The sequence below is a fragment of the Pogoniulus pusillus genome, chromosome 2, assembly GCF_015220805.1.
Source record: "Pogoniulus pusillus isolate bPogPus1 chromosome 2, bPogPus1.pri, whole genome shotgun sequence".
NCBI classification, from domain to species: Eukaryota; Metazoa; Chordata; class Aves; order Piciformes; family Lybiidae; genus Pogoniulus; species Pogoniulus pusillus.
The window spans coordinates 25792852-25815227 of record NC_087265.1 but is presented as its reverse complement, the minus strand read 5'-3'; the positions used below and the strand labels follow the sequence as shown (position 1 = coordinate 25815227).

The 22376-nt window shown below is 43.6% G+C and overlaps 1 protein-coding gene and 1 long non-coding RNA gene across 3 annotated transcripts in view; one reads left to right on the top strand and one right to left on the bottom strand.

The window, feature by feature from the left end:
* Positions 1-3972: 3972 nt before the first annotated feature.
* Positions 3973-5717, bottom strand: LOC135183400 (uncharacterized). The gene is made up of 2 exons (XR_010305549.1): positions 5296-5717; positions 3973-5173 (listed from the first exon to the last, which is right to left on the bottom strand). It is a non-coding gene; the product is annotated as an uncharacterized LOC135183400 (long non-coding RNA).
* Positions 5593-22376, top strand: part of SPATS2L (spermatogenesis associated serine rich 2 like) — an 87957-nt gene continuing 71173 nt past the window's right edge. For both annotated transcript variants that reach the window (XM_064158347.1, XM_064158337.1), the window contains exon 1: positions 5593-5770. The gene's annotated coding sequence lies outside the window, so the exon portion shown is untranslated. The remainder of the gene's footprint in view (positions 5771-22376) is intronic.

Genomic DNA, 22376 nt, shown 5'->3' with positions numbered 1-22376 from the left:
TTAAATTAACACACCTTCAATATCATTATGGGAAGCTCTTCCAGCCAGCCATGGCCCTTCTTTTGTGGTTGGCTGGTGTTGCTGAGAGCCGTCTTTGTATCTTTCCCCTCTGTTTGAGATTCCCCTGTAGGGGCAGGAGGGCTGTGGTCTCAAACAATCCCATATATGTGTATAGAATAATTTTTCTTCCTATGCTTTTCTACCTATTGATGGATTAAGAACTTGTGAAAAACAAAGACTTAAGATGGGAGGACCCAAGATACCAAGCCCCATCTATTACTACACTGCTACAGCCAAGGATCTGCTGCCATGCAGAGTGCCTCTCTCTGGAGCCCTGGGAGCTGAAGTGAGGAAGAGGATGAGACTGCTCACCCTGCATGTTGCTTGAGCAAGAATAGGTGTCAAAGTCAGAGTCAGAATCCCAGGACCTAATATATCATGGCGTATTGTTAGCTGTGTTTGCTTTTGGGGCTTTAGGTAATTTTTCTTCTAGGTTTTTGTCTTTCTGTTTAATCATGCTTTACATTACTGATTTCCTGACTTAATCTGAATGTGCATAAACCTCCACCATAGATTTATCATCTCTATAGAAGTGCTTTCAGAGTAGTTGTGCAGTTTCCCAGAAAAGGGACACTGTTGGAAAAGAAAGCTTTCAGATTCAACAATAAGCCTACTATTATGCTGATTTTTGCCAGGCTTCCCCTCACTTCTTTCCCATTTACTACAAGAGTGAGCTCAAGGCTTCTTTTTTGTCTGTTTTCAAACTTCATTCTTAAGTGTTTACCACCCAGCTCAAGTCCCCCCACTCTGAAACTTAGGACATCGCAAGACATTGCTGCATTGCTTCTTGAATCAGAAAACACTGATTTTTCAACTGTGAAGTCTTAAGGGGAAAAAATATAACTAAATCATTCTTAGAACAATGTCCTTTGCCTGTCCCAGACATCTGAGGACAAAGTATTTTTAATGAAATGTGAATTCTCAGAGCAGCAGTTGAAATGGCCTTTGATATAAACCATCCTATGGCAAACCAGATTTTTGTTTCTGTAGCATATACTCTGTGTGTTTATGGCCATTTAATCCAATTCAGGCCTTGTCTGAGCAAATATAATGGCCATTAACTTCTGTGTGGGTTGTGAGTTACCCTTTCTGAATCTGACCTGTAGCTCTGATGGCCAAAGCTGCTGTCTTCCTGCAGTGTGTTCACTGCTTTGTTTTTGTTTGCTTGGGATCACACCTGCAAATGCAGAGGCTTTTCTGTTCAGAAGGAAAAAACATCTGAATGCTGAAAACGGTTTTCTGCTGATCACACCTAGAAACCCAGCCACTCTAGATTTTTGGCCCATTGTGACTGTCAGATTTTTTTGCAGTTACTGTGAATCTTCCTTTTCCTCTTTCCATGCTGATGCTCTATACATAATGTTCTTTATGACTACACAGTTCCCTTGAAAGGCCTTTCTGTTGTATCTTTGCTTGGCAGCTCTCTCCTACTCCAAACATGCAAACATCTAGCTCCTGAAGACATATCCCTGCTAATCACTTCTGGTGCCTCTCTTTGAACTTCTGTTCATTAGCATTGCAGGTTTTAACTGCAGTTAACAATATTTTACCCAGACTTCTGTTATCAGCCCTTCTCCTGGCTTAAAAGAGCTGAGTTACATTTATGACCCAGATTAGCAACTGCTATGCAACATCAGCTACACAATTTGCTATTTTCTCTATCTTCACCCTCAGATCTGTTGCCAGACCACTGTGACTGTACCAGCTTATCTCCAGATTTCTGTGTTGAATCAATTTCTCTCTGTTGAGAGCCAGAAAGAGTTTTGTGCCAGGGAAATTTCAATTTATTTAATTTGTTGCCAATTAATGAACTTTTGTTCATTGGTTCTGGTACTGAAACCAACACACAAATGCAGACCCAGAGACAAACAAATACACACTTAAGAGAGAGACACTTCAGCTCCCCTCCAGATGCTTTCTCATCCTGGACACTCAAGTCTCCAGTCATAGCCCTGCACGTGGCTCCCAGTGCCTTTGGTGAGACAAAAGGCCTCACCAAATAGCAGGCTGTGAAGCTTTGTATCTAGCACATGGGACAGGACTCAGAAGACCTGTATCTCATTTTTGCAGCTGGAAGTTCTCTGCACCATTTCTTTCTGTGATGCTGTGTCTTCTCTGTAAGTCAGGAGAAATGGAAGGGACCTGCATCACATAGCTGGAGCTGCTTGCTGAGAAGTATTCCAAGAGAATGTGGTATTACTAGTATAATGAAGCTTTGGAGGCTGTCCATCTTGTGGGAGCAGTAAGTGTTTGAAGAAGCAAGGAAATAAAACAATTACATAGAGATACATTTGATTACCTTTGTGTTCCTTCCTTAGTAATCAAGTGGCACAAGATATCATGTGTAGCAGCTTGTTATTCCCCTTCAGAAACTATAAACTCACAAAGGTTGTGTTGTGACATCCCTCTGGATTACTGCAGGTCATTATCTAATGTTAGAGTATGACACATCAGTTTTCAAGGTCCTTTCCATAACAGGTCACCAGCTGCCAAAGCTTCAGCATCAACTAGACCTAAGTCAGAAAATATTAAAAGGAAAGGAGGGTGGTGTTTTTAGCTCAGGTCATTTCAGTGCTCTGGTCTGCAAGGAGGTTTCACACACTGAGCAGAATAACAGATTACAGTGCCAAGATGGAGCCGGGGAGGCTGCAAGAGAGAAAGAAATCATTGCAGCAGCTTCGCTGACAAAGTTACTTCATTGTACAGTTACACCTGGAGCATCTCATAATCTTTGTCATGTACACCCAGGCTTAGAAATTCCTTCCTTCTTTTGCAGATGGGAAAGTGAGGCTCAGACAAATTGTCTGTGGTCACATGGGAAATATGACCACAGTTGTATAGGAAATACCACAAACTGAGGATTTAATACAAAATCCAAAATCAGTGCTCTGACCAGGCCTTCCCATTTCCACTGTAGCCCAAAGGTTCCAGCTGGAGTATTTAATTACTGTTGATTAGCATTTCACCTTTATCAATGATAACTTTGACAGAGGAAATCAACACTGCAGCAGTATTGATGGTAAGGCTCATAGTGTTATTTGGCATAAACAGAGGAGAACTAAGCTCAGGGCAGCTGGTGTCCTCTTTTTGAAGGTGTAGGCTTAGCCAACAGCCAAATATACTGCATGTCAATGCAGAGTTCCACATTTGCAACAGAAATTAAAAAGCTGGTGGGAATAGTGCTAAAACTCCTCCAACACTGATGTGGAATCTGTGACACCTTATCTGGAGATCAGCTTCTAAATATTGGCCCTTTATTTCTCATAAGAAAGCTGGCAGATGTTGCACCAGTCTGTATGAAGGGCTTCTGTCTCCTGAAGGTTTAAAGCAGCCATTCATGATTCTCATGAAGAATATTCATCATCCCTTCTGTGCCTACAATCTGGCCTCTACTTTCAGTTGCTGTGGACGGCAATTAACTTGTGACAGCTTTTGAATGTACCTGCAGACTTCCCAAAGCTGTCATTCATTCTTTACCTGTTTACAATTCAGTGTGGTACTTAGTGTTTCCCTCACTTGTGTTTAGTACCCAGGCAGCACACCTTCAAAACTGTCCAAAGACACCATTTGTCACCAATAGTGGTGGAAGAAAAAGCAACAACCCAGGAATTAATTTCAGAGTACACAGGAAAACTTTATTGGCAAATACATAAAAAGTAGAACACTTAATTTTTGTTTAACTTTTCTAAATAAACTTACAGGTCATGTTAATTAACTGCTCTTTCAAAAGTCTAAAGATAGGGAATGAGGCTGCAGCTCAGGTTTTTCTTCCTGCTACACTGTCACACAAAAACCTAAGCTATTTCTGGTGGTTCTTATTTTTTGATTGCTCTTCATATACCATCTACTACCATTGAAATTAATGAGAAAATAAAAGGAGCGACCTTTGGCTAAGCACATACAGTTTATGCATGAGGTAAACAGCAGGATCCTTTATTCATTCTTCTTTTTCCCACGTTCTCTTTCTTTCTGCTCTCTCCCATCCAGATACAAATTGTAAAGCCTTTGGAGCCTTTCATCCCATGTGTTTTCACAGTGTTCCTTTAGATGAGTCTCGGGTCTGTGATTCACATCTATTCTCTCGTGCTGAAAGGTCAGTGGCACCCTTGTTTTATGAATATAATTCACCCTTCTCTCAAGCTTCAGAATCTTTTCCAAAACTCCCAGGCAAAATGCATACAGCTCAGGGTGCAGAGAGGTGTCAGCAACATTTTGAAGAGCACTGTAGGAACACAGTTATGAGACAGGTCATTCCAAGTTCTGTTGCTTAAAATACATCAACATTTACCAAAGATGTGAGTAGTTTTGAAGACACAATTCCAAGTAAAATGTTGATTCTGAAATTGTGGCCTTGCCATAACTCCTGAGTTTCTAATTCATGACCAGCTTTCTACAGCAAGTGGCTGAATCCATTCAACAGAGGACACCGCAACTGAACAGAGCAGAAGCTACCCACTGAGGCTTGTTTAGACACCACCATCACAGGGAATGGCATGGTCTTGCAGGGAGATGGTTCTTTGCCAGCCCCCCTGCCTGTCAGCTCTGCCTGGTTTGAAGGGTGGGTTGGATATATACTTGCTATAGATCTCACCCTGAATTATTTTCCATGCTGCAGTTTGGGAATCCTTGATTGAAAATAGTAATGACTGAGTTCTGCCTCTGAGCTGTGCTTGAAGCTGTAAGAAGTTAATTTTTCTGGCTGAGTTTGAGTAGAGGTGTATTACGATCAAGAAGTCTCCTTTGTGTTGATAGGAAGAGGTACGTAATGTTTTTGAGAGGAAATGCTGGTTTTCCAATTCTTCTAGCTTAGGTTGCTAATAAACATGAGAACTGGTATGTATTTGGGTTAAGGGAAGTGCTGCTGATAGTGTAAGACACTGGTGCTGACAGTAAATCCCGATTACAGTTGTTTATGGAAAATTTGCTCTGGTTTTTACAGTTCCAAGTACCTCCACATTCCAGTGTCTAAAGTTAAGCGGATAGCTACTTACTGCTCCTTTAGATTTGTGTTAACGACACAGATCATAGAATGCATTAGGTTGGCAGGGACCCTCAAAGGTCACCTTGTCAAGTCCCTCAGAACAACACTGATGATCTATTTTCTTTGCAGCTCCTAGGAGGGATTTGAAAACATTGATTACTGAAAAGCTTGGGGTAAGCTTCCACATCCTAGTGGTTTAGCTGCAACAACCGTTCACAGACGAGGAGCTTCAGCGGTTTATGTAGCCAGTTTACCTTTTGCTCAGTGGTAAGTTCTGGAAGGTCTCAATGCCAGGCTACTGGCGTCTTCGCGCCTCACGGAGGGCAGAGTGGGAAGCACAAACCAGTGAACCGCTGCGGAACCGGGGGACTGCTGGCCGGCCCACTGTGCCCTTCTCCTCCGGCACCAGGGTGCACACCACACCCGCCGTGCCGCCAGGGCTGTGCCTCGGGCGCCTCCCTTGCGCCGACGCTGACAACTCCGCGCCCGCCCCGGGCCGGGCAGCCCCGCGCCTGCTGCCGGGGGCGGGTCTAGGGCGGGGCGCGAGGCGTGTCCGCGCGAGGGGCGGCGGTGCCACAGCCGCGACGCAGCTCCAGCCTCCTCCTCCCGGCCGCCGCCCAGCTGCCGCCGCGTCCCGGGCCGCCGCCTCCAGCTGGCCTCTGCCGCGTCCCGCCGCCCGCAGCCTCCTCCTGACTGCCGCGGCGTTCCGGCCTCGCAGCGTTCCCACAGGTAAGCCACCGCTCTGTCTCGGGCCCGGCCAAGAGTTTCCTGTTGAGAGGGGCCGGTTGCTGCAGAGCCCGCGGCACCCCGTCCGCTCTTCTAACGCTTTGGGTCCCGGTGCCGAGACCTGGAGACGGGCGGGCCCCTTCTGGCAGCGCGGAGACTGCAGCCGGCACCAGCCCCGGCCTCTCGAGCCCCACCCGGTATACTCTGGGACCGACTCTGGCAGCGCCCAAGAGCCGCTTGCAGCTGCTCGTCCTCTGCCGCCGCTCCGCCAGCGCCCGGGCACCGGCGTAGCCGAGAGCGGGCTTCTCTGAGCGGCAGAGGGCCATTGGGTAGCAGACTTTGCCGTCAGTGATTAACCGACCCCGAGGGGAGCGGGCGGCCAGGCGCGCCGAGCCCGCCGTACGTTTGCTTCCGAAACGCGGCCTGACGCCCGAACGGGCTCTGGATCGCTGCGGCCAGCGTTGCCATCCCGCGGGGCGTGCAGGAAGGAGCTGAGCCCAGCTGTTGGCCCTGCTCAAACCTGTGCGTTGGAGGGGTAGTGTTACCCGCAACAGACCTCGGAGGCGATGGGGGTTTGGTGCTTGGCGTTTGGTTTTCTGTTTTTAACGTTCGTGGTTTTTTTTACTGTGCGTGAAAAATGTGCTCAGTAGGTGTGGAATTCGTTGATAAGCAGCTGGCAATATTTCTTCATTCTCTCTCAGAATGCAGTACTTCCTTTGTTGAGCTGTAAGCCAGTAGTGTGAGTTGCTCCCTACCCTCAGCCTCATCATCCCGAGATGTGAATCACTTGTTTTGCCAGATTCGTTTTCTGCGGGAGGACGCAGAGGCACCCCAGAAAATACGTTTGTTTCATTCCAGGTCACATTCTCCTGTATTGGTTTGGTTTATTACATCTTGAAAATGTGCTTGAAGTAAACTAATGATCTTCCATGGGAATTCTTTTCTGTTAACGTTTGAGTTGCCAGTATATATGTAAAACATCTTTTTTGATTTTCTTTGATGTAGTCATATTTTCAAAATGTGGTGATCCAAGGAAAGTGAACTAAAAGCTTTCTGAATAGAAGGAGAGAAGGAGAAGACTGCTGCGGTTTAACTAGGAGTTTATTTCTGGCTATGAAAGAAATCCTAGGTGGGAACCTGTTGAGTGCCACTTGAGGCTGCTGTGAGCAGGACGCTGCTGCGCCCTTGCCGCAATTGTTTCCATGAACTCGGTCAGACTGTGTAAATGCAGAGTGATTTCCAGGTCAGGACGGCATGATGGATTTTGTCCGCCACCATCGCGACCTGCTGGAGCTGAACGCTGCTGCTGGGCTGTGAGTGTTCTCTCACTAATTGTGTTACCGGAGTTTGGCCCGTTATGGGAACAGCAGGATCTGCTAAATGTAAGGAGACACCAATTGAGATAAGGCTTATGCTGTATCAGGTGCTGTATAAACATGTGAGGAGGTAAGGTCACGACCCTGGGAAATCTACTGTGTAAGGAAGTAGTGTTGTTAAGAATTAAGTGAATTAAGTACTCTTCAAAACGTTCTCAGGCTTATCCTTAAGTGTAGAGTCTTATTTTCGTAGTCCCTATGCCCAGGTGGATGTCTGAGAAGGAACATGTGCTGAATTGGTTTGTTCTGGCATAAGGAGCCTGAAAATTGAACAAAAAAAATCTCTAAGTACATTCAGTGTTGATTAAGGTTTGGTTCTGAATCTGGATTGGCTTTTCTTATCTAGTTTGCCTTGCTCAAACGAGTGGAAATGAGGCTGTGTCAGGACACTTTTCCACCATTTCTCAAGTCATGAGGAAACACCTGTCCGGAACTCTAGTTGCTTCTGGCTTGTTCTTAAGAGAAAGCACAACAAGATTCCAGTGGCCTGTGATGTGTTTTACGTTTTCTTTCAGTTTTCCTTTAGCAATGATGGAATTACCAAAAGCTCTGCCTGTCAGCAGTTGTAGGCAATCTGTATTTGGTGTTAATTAGCCCAGGGTATTGCATTTGTGTTCCTTTACACCCACACATGGTGCCTCTTGTAGTTTCCTAGAGTGTTTTCGGGACCTATGTCTTGGAGGTCTTGGGACCTTAAATAATGATGGTGGTGCAGATTACAGAAAAAAGTTCTCAACCATTTTCTCAGGCCTCTTTGGTGTGGTGCTTTACAACATAGAGAGGTCAAACTCCACTTCTTGCTGTACATCAGAGGATAAAAGTAAATCGACATAGCAGTTTGGGGCAGAAGACCCAGGGGCAGTGAGATTTTGCACTGAGTTCAAGGAAAGAAAAACACCTTGCAGTTAACTGTTAATTATAGTTTAACTTATAGTTAATATAAAGGATTTTACTGTCTGTGTTACTCTGGGAAATGTGACTCTGTGCTTGGGGTTGGTGGTGATTCCTCCATCCCCCACATTTTTCTACTTTCAATGTCTCTCTTCCTCCTTCTGTCTTTTCTTCCCTACTCACGTTTCACCAGCGTTCTCATTTTTTTTCTTCACATACAAAAATGAACAGTGATGAAATACTTAACTTTGGCCTTTATTTTACATGGAGAACCTTCACTGCTGTTAGCTGTTTGAAATCAACATTCCATAGCAGCATCATATAAAAGAATTTGGTACTGAACTTCACTGAGATTAGCAGAGGGGCTGTCCAGTTCATGTCTCTCTGCCGTGTTTGTTTCTGAGTACTTTGAACTTCAAGACGATGGTGCAGCATTATTTTGCCTCTGCTTTGCATTTGCAAGGTTCTCCTTAATCCTGAGGACTTTGAGCTTGTGTTTTACGGAGCGTGAGATGGTGGAGTGTGCAGTAACCTTAAGTATTTGGCATGGCAGGACTTTTGCTTCTGATACGTATCTGAAAGTGTCATTGCAGGTAATGCCTGCAGCAACGGCTGTGATCCCAGTAGTGCTGTCTTGTAACTCGACAAAGACCAGCTCCTTGCCGGATGTAATTTGATGGTGTGGTTAGAAGAGCTAAATCCAGCTGGCACCTTGATCAGTATATGCAACATATGTGGCTTGATTTCAGGAAAGGTTTTGGGGATAGAAGTAATATAAATTCTAGGATGTAGCAAGAAGTTGGAGAGTGAAAATGGATATATTTGACTGTTGAGTTTCAGAGGCTGTGAGGTGAAGATGCCGACTCTGACCACTGTGACTTTTGTTTCTGAATGGAGGTGCAGTAACTCGCTAGTTCTGGATATTGGTTAAAAGAAATCTGTTTTTTGCTTTCTAACCCTTGCTGTCTTTCTTGCTGAAAGTGTGTCTGTATGAAGCTTGTTTATAAGTCTGTAATAAAGTAAATCCTCTTTGGGTGAATGTGTATTTGTGTGAGACCTGAGAACTGAAAATGTGACTGGGACAGGTGGAAAAGTAAAACATTTCTTCTGTGAAGCTGTGGGCAGATGTTATCAATCCTTTTTTGTGAGAGGCTTCAGAAACAGACTTCAAAACCAGACCTCAAAATTGCAGAGTTGTGTGCTGTTTCCTGAATATAGAAAATGCCTTTCTATTGAATGGGCCACCATGTTCTTCATGGGTGATGGCAAATTTGCTCAATTGCTGAAGTGGCAGTGTTTTCACTTTTACCCCAGTGCAGTTTTCTCTTGATAGATCTTGTACCAGAAAGGCTTCTGATGATTTTCTGTTCAGAAGAGGCATTTTCTAATTAGGGGCTTGGGATAAAGCCCCTAAACACTCTGCAGGTGTTTTATGCTCCTCTCATGAAACAATACCAACATGGAATAGCTGCCCATCTTTTTGTAATGCCAAAGAAACTCATCTAAAAACATGCTTTACTTATACATAGTAGGCAAAGGCCGTGGCATAACCTTTTCAAAGCTCAGCCATTTCTTGCTTTGCTCTTAGCTGAAGCTATACAGTTTCTTCAAAAAGCATGAGTTGCAAATGAATCTGCAGGGCTCTGACTTCTCTCCCTTCAGTCCAAAGGTCCTTTCTAACTATAGTGGAACAGTCACCAATTTTCCATTCAAGGAAAGGGTGACAATTTGCCTTCATAATAGCCTTTCAGTATTCTTTCTAGTGGTTTGCTGGCTGAAAAAGATGCCTATGGCTGTGTGCAATGTTTAAATTACTGATGAATCTAATCTCCCAAGTGCTGAAAAGGTAGAGTTCAAATGACAAAGAAGTCTCACCTGCTTGTGAATACCAGTACTAGTGAACACTGCTGTTTGGAGTTGGGGACAGGTTTTGGCCTGTGTAAACAGCAACAATTTTATTTGGCGTTCATTGACTGAAGGTCTGTTCTACTTCTGTTTGTTTGGGTGGTTTCTTTTGAAAGCCACTTCTGGAGGTGACTATTCTGAAAACTCATGAGTGTATTTTGAGTTAGTTGCTACCACTGTTGAGTTGGCTGCACAGTCTTAACTGCTTTGTGATCCTTCTGTGCTGGTAAGGCCCACCTGCCTGGCAGCATTTCAAAACAAGCACCTCACATTCAGGGCAGGTTTGTTGTCCCAAGCTTATGCAAAATCCGTGTCACGGTTGACATGCATGTTGTGTAGAACAGCACTAGAAGATAGTGTTTGTGCTGTGAGATATTGCTGAATAATGGAGCCCTTCAGGGTCCTGGCTGGTTTTGTTAGAAACCTGGGCAGAGGTTGCCCTGAAGATTCAGCACTGGAGCTCTTTGTGACGCATGGCTCTTATTCCTGCTGCTGACTGATGCATGCTGACAGCTAATGAGATTCCAGTCTGGGACTTGAAGCTTTCTTACTGGTTTAGGCACAATTGCCAAGAATGCATATTTGGGCTTTGGATGGCTAAGCTTGAGCACTTATTCAAATGTTTGTTTCAGACTGAGTTACTTTCTTAACTATATATAAAACTAATTTCTAGTATGTCCTGTGCTACACACATCCAGGGTTTCACTTTCACTTCTGCACTACATTTTAACTATTCACTTTTACAGTACTGTGTAAGCTTCTCTAAGTAGAATTAAATGCAATGAAAATCTTGCATGTGCAATCTGGGTGTGGTTGTACTTCTGAGTGGGAATATCTTCAGAGACTGTGGTTTATACTATCAGTGGAAAAGCCTACAAGTGCCAAAGTATCATCACTGTGGGACTTCTCCTTTCTGTGTTGATGGAGGGAATTCCTGCATGGTAATACTAGCCCGTGCTGAGTTTGATTTAGTGAACTTTAGGACTCAGTCTGAATGAAGTGCTGGCTCTTTCCTGTAATTTGGTTTTCCGATAATGACTTAGCGCAGGCTAGAAATTGTTTTGAGTTGGCTGATTTGAGCTGCTGGCTTGAAGTTCTGCTTTGGTGTTAGGATCACAGCTTGTGCTCCTTGTTTTGGAGTTGCTGAGGAGAGGGATGGTGTGGAGATAGGCTACTTGCACTGTACTCATCAGATGAAGATATACTTCCCCATCTGTTCCTGCAGCTCCAGAAATTTCCCATGTACTGCAGCTGCTTTGTTTTCAGACTGAAGGAAGGAAACCTCATTAATATTCTCCAAGAACTTGGAGGGTTTCTTCCTTTGCAACAGCCAACTTACACTGTGTACAAACACAGTGGAAGCCAGAAATGATTGGATCATCTGGCTAACAGAGCAGCAGTCAGGCCTGAAGCAACAAAAGAGACAGTATTCATGAACTGCATTGGGTTGGAAGGGATCCTCAAAGGTGATCTTGTCCAATTCCCCTGCAGTAAGCAGGGAGACCTTCAACCAATTAAGGCAACCCGGGGATGCATTGAGTCTGACCTTGAATGTCTATGGGAATGGGGCCTCAACCACATCCCAGGGCAGCCTTTTCCACTGTTTTACCACTTCTATCCAACCTAAGTCTACCCTGCTCCAGTTTCAAACCATTGCCCTTGTCCTATTGCACCAAGCTCTTCTAAACAGTCCCTCTCCAGCCTTCCTGAATATGCCCTCAGGTACTGAAATGCATCTCTAAGGTCTCCCTGGAGCCTTCTCTTCTCCAGGCTGAACAGCTCCAATTCTTTTAGCCTGTTCTCAAAGAAGAAGTGCTTTGTCCCTCTGATCATCTTGGTGACCCTCCTGTGGTCTTGCTCCAGTAGGTCCATGTCCGTTTTGTGTTGGGAATCCCATAGCTGAACACAGTACTCCAGGTGAGGTCTTGCCAGAACCAAGTGGCAGAGTCACCTCTATGTGCAGAGCTGTAGCATGGGTAGGACAAGAGGTGTATCTGTCAACAATGCCCTGAAGAGGTCTGCAGTGTAAGGCAAGTAGAGATGAAGCAGAGCAGCTGCTGTGCAAGAAGAATTCATAGAGGTAAAGAGAGCAGAAGGCAGTGGTTGGAAGAAACCTTGGTGAGGAAGAAAGTTTGAGGACAGTCCCGGGGTCCAGAAGGAGCTCTGGCAGTCAGATGGCACTAGGTGTTTGATCATGCCTACTTAAATAATCAAGTGGGAATGGAAGCCTGTGAAGTGAGGGGAAAAAGGGATCCTTGTGGAGAACATCTTTTGTGTCTGATGGTAACACAAAATCTGGCCTTCCCTGCCTTCTATGGGGTTTTCCTCAGGTTTGGCGATTTGGTTAAGGATCTGATGGAAATTGTGGGCTTGCAACAATTCACATTACTGATTCAAAGCTAGATTCTCTTGGGACTTATGCTTGCTGAAATACACAGGTACAGTGTGGCCCATCATCATTGCTTCCTTGTGACTCAATAAAAACAGTTATTCTTTATTATTTGTTGCTAAATCCACACACCTGTCTCTAATATCCATGCCCTTGTGCCTCGTTCATCTACATATGCTGATCCTTTACTGAATTGCTGGTGAGCTGGAAGGTTTTGCAGAAGGCTGGAGAACATGGTTGGCATAGAATTGATTGTGCTAGCCACACTGCCTTTTTTCCATGTTGGAGTTGGTACTTTATCCTAAAAGAAGTAAAATAACTATCCAGACAGGGATATTTGGGGGAAAGCTTGAGCTTTACAGTGGAAGAACCCTGATGCTCTAGTGTTTATCTTTGTGTTGAAGGAGACTGTGGAAAATGTCATAGTTTTTCTGGCATGTGCTGAAGACAGGAAATCCTCAATGTACACAAAAGTCATACTTCTGTGATATGGGTGTAAAATCAGTGTTTTGCCTTATGATCTTCTTAATATTTGTATTAAATTAGCTTTTTTATGCTGTCATGTAGTTACTTTTTATGTCAAGGTTACTGGACTTTTTGATACACTGTGGTTCTAAAGGTGTCCCTGCTAACTGCAGGGAGGTTGGACAAGGTGACTTCTGAGAGTTCCTTTCAACCCAAAGCAATCTGTGAATCTGTGTACTCCTGGGGCTGCATCACAGCATGGCCTATAATCTCACAAATTTTTCCTGGTGTGAGGGCCACAAGTTTTTCATGTGTCTGAGAAATGTGTAGTCTAGGTCCCCTGCAGCTTAGGGGTGTTTCCAACTAAGGTTGTGTTGGAGCTCTACATGTGTTGGAAGTTTTGTAGTACTTCTGATGCAAGTTGGAGTTTGGTTCTCCGTCTTTACCCAAGAATATGGCCTGAGAGATAGTTGTGGAGCAGGCTGCAGCAGCATGCTGCCTTTCACTAAACTAGTCCTGTGCGTCTGTAGTGCTTAGTGCTGAAACTTGTGGCAGTTTTGTGAGAGGGCTCACAGTCCACAGGTTATGGATGGAGGCTACTCTATAATGTGAAGTGATGTATTTTGTTTTGTAGTAAGGAAAGCAAACAGTGAAAAGCAAGTAAGTTTTGAACAAGGGCAGGCATTTGGCAGTCTGGAAAGTCACTCTGCCATTGCGTAGTCTGGCAACAGATGGTTATGTGTGTAAATTCTGACAAGTGATGGCAATGCAGTGGATGAGAGTGATGGGCTGCCCTTCTCCATGTTGATGTGTTGAGGTTGTTACGTTAGCATTTTGACACGTGATTCCCACCTCCGTACACAACCCTGCTTATGTTCGATGTTACCCCATAGGTGAGGAAGAGTTGGAAACTTGTAATTGCCTTCCTGGTATTGAATTTTCAGAGCTGCTGGATGAAGAAAGTTTTAATTGGAATTGTGTGCAGTCAGGTCCTGTGAACATCAGACCAGAGACGAATGGTGGTACCTTCCAAAGCATTCTAATGAGAACCGCCAAAGATCAAGAAAAAAGATTAAGCTGTAGCAAGGGGCTTGTTAAATGGCAGAGGAATTATCTTGCAATTGCAAGGTCTATTAAACTGTAACCATTGTTGCATCATATTGAAGAGATGAAGCAATGTAAATGCAATCATTAATTGAACTGAATATCATACCTTTGAACTGTCATTTACTATTTTCAGTGAATAAAGAGATCATCTTTCTTCTGGAGAGCTGCTCAGCCTTCTATTAAAGATTTCCTCTTTTTGTAAATTTTAAGTGTATACTCTTACGGTGTGCTTGTTCTTTGCTGAACTCAGCCTGCCAGGTTCTGCATCTGCACTGAGCTGCATGGGAAGTCAGAGCCCAGCTCTCCAGAACTGGTTCAGGAGAGGAAAATGCTCAATGAGTGTGGTAGCAAGGGCTGTTTTTCTGCAGTGCCAAAAGACCCGGGAAGGACACCTCCTTTGGGAATCTTGTTCTGTGAGCTAGGAGTGTGGTGAAGGTGCTTGACCAGGTGGGTTTGGGAGCTGGGCTCTGACAGAGCAGCATTCCTCCTGGAGTCCTGGTGGGCTTGGGGAGCTGCTGGAACTGGTGCTAACAGGGAGCTGGGCTGGTTTTGGATAGCTCCTACTGAGTGTACTTTTTTTTGGACTTTGTCTTTAAACAAATTTAGTACCAGACTCCATAAAAGGCTTTGCCTTTTGCTAGGTAAGAATTTTTCTGGGAGGGAGCTCAGGGGCTGTTGAACGCTGCATTTTCGGTCATTTTCAGATAACAATACTGGCTATGGGAAAGACCTGTGGGAAGGAATCTTCTGTTAATTGAAATGGAAAATGTAGGGCTATGCAGGCTGCTGAATAGCAGATGAATTCCATAAATTATTAATCCTCTGTCTTAATACAAATGTAGAAGGGTTCCTATCCATGGATAAAAGTTTAAAAAATAGAACAGCCCAACCAAACACGCATCACCTTGCTCAACCTCCTAAAAGCTCAGTGCAAACCCACACACATGCAATGCACAAGCTGTGTGTAGTTAAGCATCCAAAAGCAGTCACATGGCAGTGATGGGATGTAAATCTGTCAGCCACTGTTTTTCAGCATGATCTGAACTCTGCTGTGTAAGATTTTCAGCATCCACAATGCAAGGAAGTCTAAGGTGTGTATGTCATATATGCAGAGGTGAAGGTAAGTATGAGTTACTCTACTCTGTAGAGTAACTGTGTATCCTTTCTTACACGACAGATTTACATTTTTTACAGAAACACAAATTGCACTGTGTTGGAAGAGACCCTCAAAGATCATCCTGTCCAACCCCCCTTACACTCAACAGGGATACCTCCAATTAGATCAGGCTGCCCAGGGCCATATTGAGTCTGATCTTTAATGTCTCCAGAGATGAGGCCTCAACCACATCCCTGGGCAGCCTGTTCCAGTATTTCTTTGCGATGAACTTCCTTCTGATGTCCAGCCTAAATCTGCCTTACTTTCAAACCATTGCCCTTTGTTTTCTTCTTCAAAAGAGTGTCAGATTAACCTTCCTACAGCTTGATCCTGTATTAAGATCAACCGAGCAGGAGGACTAGGGCTTATAAAAAGTATTTGTAGTACATTAAAATTTCTTTTAAATATCATGTTTCTCTTAATCTCATTTTCTTATTACAGAAGATGTAATTAAAGCTTATAGTATTATGAAAGTTTCCTACTCTAAATAGGAATTACAATGAAGATTTTAAAAGTCTGCATTTTTTCTTTGCTTTTTCCTTCTGAGCTCATTCTGGGAAATGATGTCATGCCTCCAGTCAGTTCTGCGTGCATAGCAGCATGCACCTAACACACCGTTTCTGATCCATTTGGTCTCATGGCCCTTTAGTTATGTCAGCTCCCTAATCAGATACTGCTAGCAGGGAATAACTGAGGAAAGATTGCAGAGGATTTTCAGGGCTGGCTTGAGTACTGATAGCTCACTGTTAGCATGATTGGTTTTAAATGAGGCATTTCATTATGTACAAGATGTGAAAAGGTATAAGAATTTCACTCTTTATTTTTAAACTGTAGTTCTACTTTCAATGGCTGGCTTTTACAGCATGCCGTAGTCCTGAACATGCACCAGGAGCTGCTCCTGTGGCTGCTCACATTCATTGACTTCAGTAATTCAGTGGATAAGAGATGAACCAGAATGCCTGAGATAAATTTTAGTGTTGAACATATTAGTGATGAAAGTAAATCAAGACAGTAAGGCAGCATGCATGTTTGAAGTCTACAGGTGGGGTATTTGCTGGCATGTGGAAGCTTTGGTTGCTCACACTGAGGACAAAAGTTAAAAGGATGATGCTGTGTTGTTTTCTCAACAGTGATGAAAGCAGAGCCTATACCATGCAGGTCCAACTGTGAGAGCCAGGAAACTTTGGAAACAAGAAAGACTGTAGCTGTATTTATTTTCTGCTCTTAAGAGGCAAAAATCTTGGGAAATAAAACAGAAAGCTAAATAAGATGAATGTACTGTGAGTTTGCCAAGCTGAGCCAAGCAGAGGTCTGATAGACACAAAGCAAAGGTTGGGTAGAGGTGGTAGCTTAACTGCATTGCATGCACAGAATATTTTCTTTGTAAATTTCTGTCTTTCTATGCAACATGTTATGACTTGTAGTGTGCCACAAAATATTCAGACTGTGTCTTGTGGGTCAGTGGATACTACTGAACAAACTTTATATGTCAAAGGCACTTGGAGCAGAGATGCCAAGTCCTAAGTCAGTTGCTGAGGCTCAGTGTTAACAGTGATACAGACAAATTGTGAAGAAATGATCCATACAGAAGGTGCTACACCAATAAACTGAGGCTGACTCTGATTTTGTTTAGCACAGTTGCAGAGTGTACATCTTGAGTTGCCTGAAGGCATTCCTAATTTGCACCAGCACTCGCTTTTAGCCAAACTCATTGGAAGCAAACTGTGATCTGTTTTTGCTTTAAAAAGTAAGTTCCAGTGTGAGAAAGTTGCTCCACAAGTTAGGGCATTGTTGTGTCATTTGTATGTCTCTCCCAAGAAAAGGCTGCTTTGATGTACAAGTTGGTGTTTCATGGAACTTTCTCTCTTGGGGCTCTGAGACCTCTGCCTGCTTTGCGATGTGAAATACCACACGGAAACGAGATCTCTTTTACAGTCATGATGGAGTCTGAGATCCCCTGGGTCCTTTTGCTCCTCCTTCCTATTACAACTTCACAAAAGGCAAGAACTATATTTGCATTTGTAAGTTTTTTTTTTTTTTTCATTATGATCCCATTCTTAGAATTTGCATGCAGCTAAAAAAGGGAGTATTTCTCCATTCTAAATAGAGAAATAAGAATTGGGAGTTCCATATGAGAAGGGATATATCTACTCCTGGGATATCTATACTATAAAACATGCTTCATGATTGTGTCCAGATCTTGTGGGAGCACCAGGAAGAATCTGAAATGCCTTCTGATGACAGAATTGATGGTAACTGCCCGTGTGTTCTTAATTCTGCTGCTTTTCAGAGATTAGGCCAACCAGGATGAAGAGAGGAGGAATTAGACTTGAGGACTCCATTGCCACTGCAGTACTGGACTCAGGGCAGAGTGGTTACTCTGAGCAGAATGCAGGACCTGTTCCAATAGGTGATGCAGAGTGTACATCTCTCTGCCAGGCTGCTTTCCAGTATGGATTCTTAGGAGATGCTGTTGTCTTCCCTGGACTTCCTGTCCACTTAGGTTATTACAAAGGCAGGCTCAAGACTACCATTGTGGCATGATTTAGTGTTGATGAAAAGTTCTGCATTCCACTTTCATGGAGTGGTCTCTTTTTTTTTCTCTTTTGCAAATATGGCTGGGATGGCAGTAGACCAAGTTCCCAGAAGCTTCTTTATCTGTGCGTCCCAGTGTAGCTGGAAGGGGACATCCTTCAGTCTGATCTCTAGTTGAGGCTTTTTTGTGATTTTAATGGTTAATTATTGTAGCCTCTGATTCTGGGTAGTGCACTGTCAAACCCAGTATGGGTGCATTACCGAGTACCAGAGACTACAATAGTAGTCAGCTGGGTATCAGTATATGGAAAAGTTGTGGACTTTTTCCCTCAGGATTGAGCTTTTTAATGCAGGGGACAGCTCACAGCATCTGCATACCTGGTGTGCTGAGGACATGTCTGCTATAGCCATGCTTTGGGTGCTGATACTGCTGCCTTACCTCTGATGTTAAGCCACTGTAATGCTGTCTGCATGCAGCATAAACTCAGCATCTGCAGCCCTGATGCATTATCTATCACATACTGATTGATTCAATAGATACCCTTGTGTCAATCAGCATGTGATAGATAATGCATCAGGGCTGCAGATGCTGAGTTTATGCTGCATGCCTTTAGTTGGACAAACCTTAAAGAGCATCTAGTTCCAACTCCTTTACCATGAGCGGGGACACTTCCCACGAGACCAGGCCAGGCTGCTCAAAGCCTCATCCAGCCTGAGTCTGAACACTTCCAGGGATGGTGTGTCCAAAACTTCTCTGGGCAACCTGTTCCAGTGTCTCACCACCCTCAAAATAAGGAACTTCTTCCCGATGTCCAGTCTAAGTCTACCCTGCTCTAGTTTAAAACCATTGTCCCTTGTCCCATCACCACAGGCCTTGATGAAAAAGTACCTCCTTAGCTTTAGGTTCTTTTCAGGAACTTCTCATCTCCAGGCTGAACAACTCCAACTCTCAGCCTGTCCTCACAGGAGAGATGACCCAACCCTCTGGTCATCTTTATGGACATCTTGGACCTTCTCCAACAGATCCATGTCTGTCTTGTCTTGCAGGCTGCAGAGCTGCATGCATTACTCTAGGTGGGGTCTCACAAGGGCAGAGTGGAGGGATGGAATCATGTCACTTGACCAGCTGGCCTCACCTTTTTAATGCAGCCCAGGGTATGGCTAATGACTTACTCATTGAAAAGCCTGCGTACCCAGACATACTTTCTCTGCCTCCTGTTTATTTGGAAAAAGAAAGAATGCTAGTTTTTTAGAGAAGCATTATATCCATACTTTTCTTTCTCGGAATACGATTGTCTTGAAATGTGTATACAAATGTACATGCATTGGCTTTATTATGAAGAAAAAAATCTGATTGTGGTTTTGAAGCACTTTAAAAAATGTGTTTTAAAACCAAAATAACAAAATTTATTTAACTTCAGTGTCCAAAATGTGAAGTATGACTCCCTTCAGAAGGGGGACCGAAGAATGTTGCATGGGGGATGGTCCAGACTGAAAATAGTGGTGTTTGTGCTTGGATTGTTTCAGCTGTCATTAATGCTAGAAGCTATAAAATGCTTAATTCTTCTGATTTGCTAGAGGTGAATGGGAGGGTAGTTTTTGCCTAGAAAATGACATTGAGGGTAACTTTTTCTTTTCATTTTAGTTACACTTCTATGGTCATTGTTTTAGAATTAGTTATTAGGTTGTGTTCTGTATGAACTAACAGTCACATTGACGTAGGTCCACAGTAAATTTTCTAGTAAACCTGTGGAGGCTACTTTTAGCTTGTAAAGACTTACACTGAGTGTAAGTTTTGAGCTTCCCAGCCTCAGTAAGAGGAAGTTTTCACAACAAACTTGACCTTTCAGTGTGGAAAAATGGCAAGTAGAACTCACAGCAGACTGCCAAGTGGCAGCAGAATTCAATTCAGAGGAGGCAGTTTTCACACAGAGGTATGGAGGGCCCATGGATTGTACAGAATCTTTTTAGTTTTAGGATCTTGTGGCCCCTGAAGATTCATAGGTTCCTAGAATGGTTCGAGTTGGAAGGGACTTTGAAGATGGTCTAGTTCCAGCCTCTCTGCCATGGGGGCACTAGATCAGGTTGCTCAGGGCCTCATCCAACCTGGCGGTGAACACCCTCAAGGAGGGGAACTTCCATGCCCTCTCTGGGCAACCTATTGCAGTGTCTCGCTGGCCTCACTGCAAAGAATTTCTTCCTAATCTCCGGTCTAAATCTGCCGTCCTCAAGCTTCAATCCATTCCCTCTCATCACTACAAGCCCTTGTAAAATGTCCCTTCTCCGATTTCTTGTAGGCCTCTTTCAGGTACTGGAAGGCTATATAAGGTCTTCACAGAGCTTTCTGTTCTCCAGGCCGAACAGCCCCAACTCTTGTAGCTTATCTCCACAGGAAAGATCCTAATGGATAATCCAGTCTGGAGATTCTGCAGTTCCTCTAGACACTGAATGTGTCCTGACTCTTCAGAGTATCAGCAATTGTCTTAATTGGCACTTTCCAGCTTTGTGGTGTTGCTTGGTTACCAGCATTCCCACAACTCTCAAAGCAAATGTACCAAAAACCCCACTAACCTGGTTTCTCTTTGGATGAGGCTGCTGTACAGATCCAAACAAAACAGAATAGTAGATCTTCAGCTTCTTCAGTGATCTTTTTTTTTTCACTTGAATACTCCACTTGGCTACTCACAAAAGGATTTCTATTTTAAATAAGCTTTTTCAGTATACTGGACTACTTCTAGGATTCTGTACAAACTCATTAAGTTCAAAAGCTGGAATCCTGCCTAGAAGCAAGGAATAACAAATAATGGTTTGTGCCATCAGGCAGTCTTGCTAACCCCAGCTGGGATATTGACTTTTCAGATACACTTCATGTTCATCCTCGGTTCAGGGTAGGGAAAAGAGCACAAAGCCTGGCTTGGAATGTGTTAGAGCATTTTTTTTTCAAGTCATGATAATAACAAAGAGCTGTCATAATCATTTGGCTGAGTATCTCATAATTTTTTTGAAATGTAGCTTCAGCAGTCCATTCCTGCCCTTCAGTGGAATAATTTTGGCATGTGGTCTTACCTTAAAATTCTCATCTTAAATCAAATTAACTGTTGTTGACAGAGTGTACAGACACGTGGAGGTGCCTGTGTAGCTACAGTGTTTTCAACTCAGGTCCACAGAAGAATTCTGCAGAAAGAAGAGTGTAATTTTTTTAAAAGCACCTCCAGGCTCCCAATTTCTTTTTATTAAGTTAATTCATAAAATAAGGCTTGGCTTGAAACATGGGGATGAGTTTCTTGCTGAACAGAGAACTCTCTTAAATCATTAACAGTGTACCTAGAGTTACAGAAACCCTGTTATTGTCTACAAGAAGGAAGAAAACTAAAACAAATGGAGCTATCCAAGATGGAGGATAAATAAACACATTTTGAGTAAAACATTTCCAGCTGTGGGAAAAAGCTCTCCCCATCTATCAGAACTGTGGAGAGTGTAGGAAAAAGACAGCAATCTTTGTAGGAAGTAGGGCTTCTAAGTGTTGTGTTACGCTCATTGTCAGAGATACAGTGCTTTAGTGGGACCTGCAACTCAGTCCTCTAACCATTTTGAGTTTCCAGTGGGTCCGATTCTTCTAGCGGGGGACATTTCTCCTCTGGTGAGATTCTAGGTGTTTAACTGTGTGGTGTTCTACTCCCAGTGTCATAATGGCTCATGCATGTCTGTCATAGGTCCATTCCAGCTCCAGTTCCGTCAACAAGAATAATTGGACTATGTACTTCATCCTTTGGGAGGAAAATGTTGACAAGCATTGTTAGGAGGAGTGACAGACCAAAGTAATGACAGCACTATTAAGAGAAAAGGTGTTTAAAGAGTCTATACGAGGTCGTCTTTATCTATAAAGAGTTTGAGGCCCATGTTGGTGCTCTAGCTCACACCGCAGTTCCCACACAAGCAGGCAGGGCTTGGTAGACTAGAAGGACTGGATATTCTAGTCCTTTAAGACACACAGATCATAGTAAACTCCAGATCCATCTTGTTTTTTAAACCATGCTCTATCGTGCTGGCTGTGAAACTGAAGTGATGCCAGTTGTAGGTATAATTGCATTGCAGGCTTCACAGACAATTTTTCTCCTTGGCAAGTCCATACAACATTTACAGGTTTTCTTCCCTCTTGCAGCTGTTCTTCATTTACTGTAATTCCCTGCAGGACCAGTGCTGAACGTGGATCCTGTCCTTTGCCCTGCTGTGGTACTATTACCCTACTTGTGTTACTGAACGGAATTCTGGCACAGGATGAATACTGATTCAGTCCTGAAGATTTTATTTAGTTGTTTCCCAGTCCTGGAGTCAACAGATTTATTTTTCTGTAAAATCTTTGGCAAATACAGACGAGCATCGTTTTAGTCTAAGAGCTTATGCTGCTCTGTAATCGTATGCGTCTTTTGTTGTGCTAAGAAGTGTGCATTTTAAATGTCAACATGAATTGTCCTCTAAAGGCTGGATCCTGCTAAGTATCCTTAATGCACTGTTTCCTGGCTGTAGTCAGTAACTGCGGTGTGTTTGTGGTAAAAGCAGGCAGAGTTCAGCCATGGAGGATGTTGTTACTAATTGACTAAATAGTGAGATGCAAAACAGGGATCTTGCAACTGTCTTGAAGGGTAGCAATGACAGACAAGGAGCACCTGTTATTAACTTTGATTACCTCAGTGCTTGCAGTCTACTTTGAGTGTAAGGCTAAGACTAAATGTCTTTATGTTTGACCAAGTGTCAATGACACGGAGGTTTGCTTTCCATGTGCTA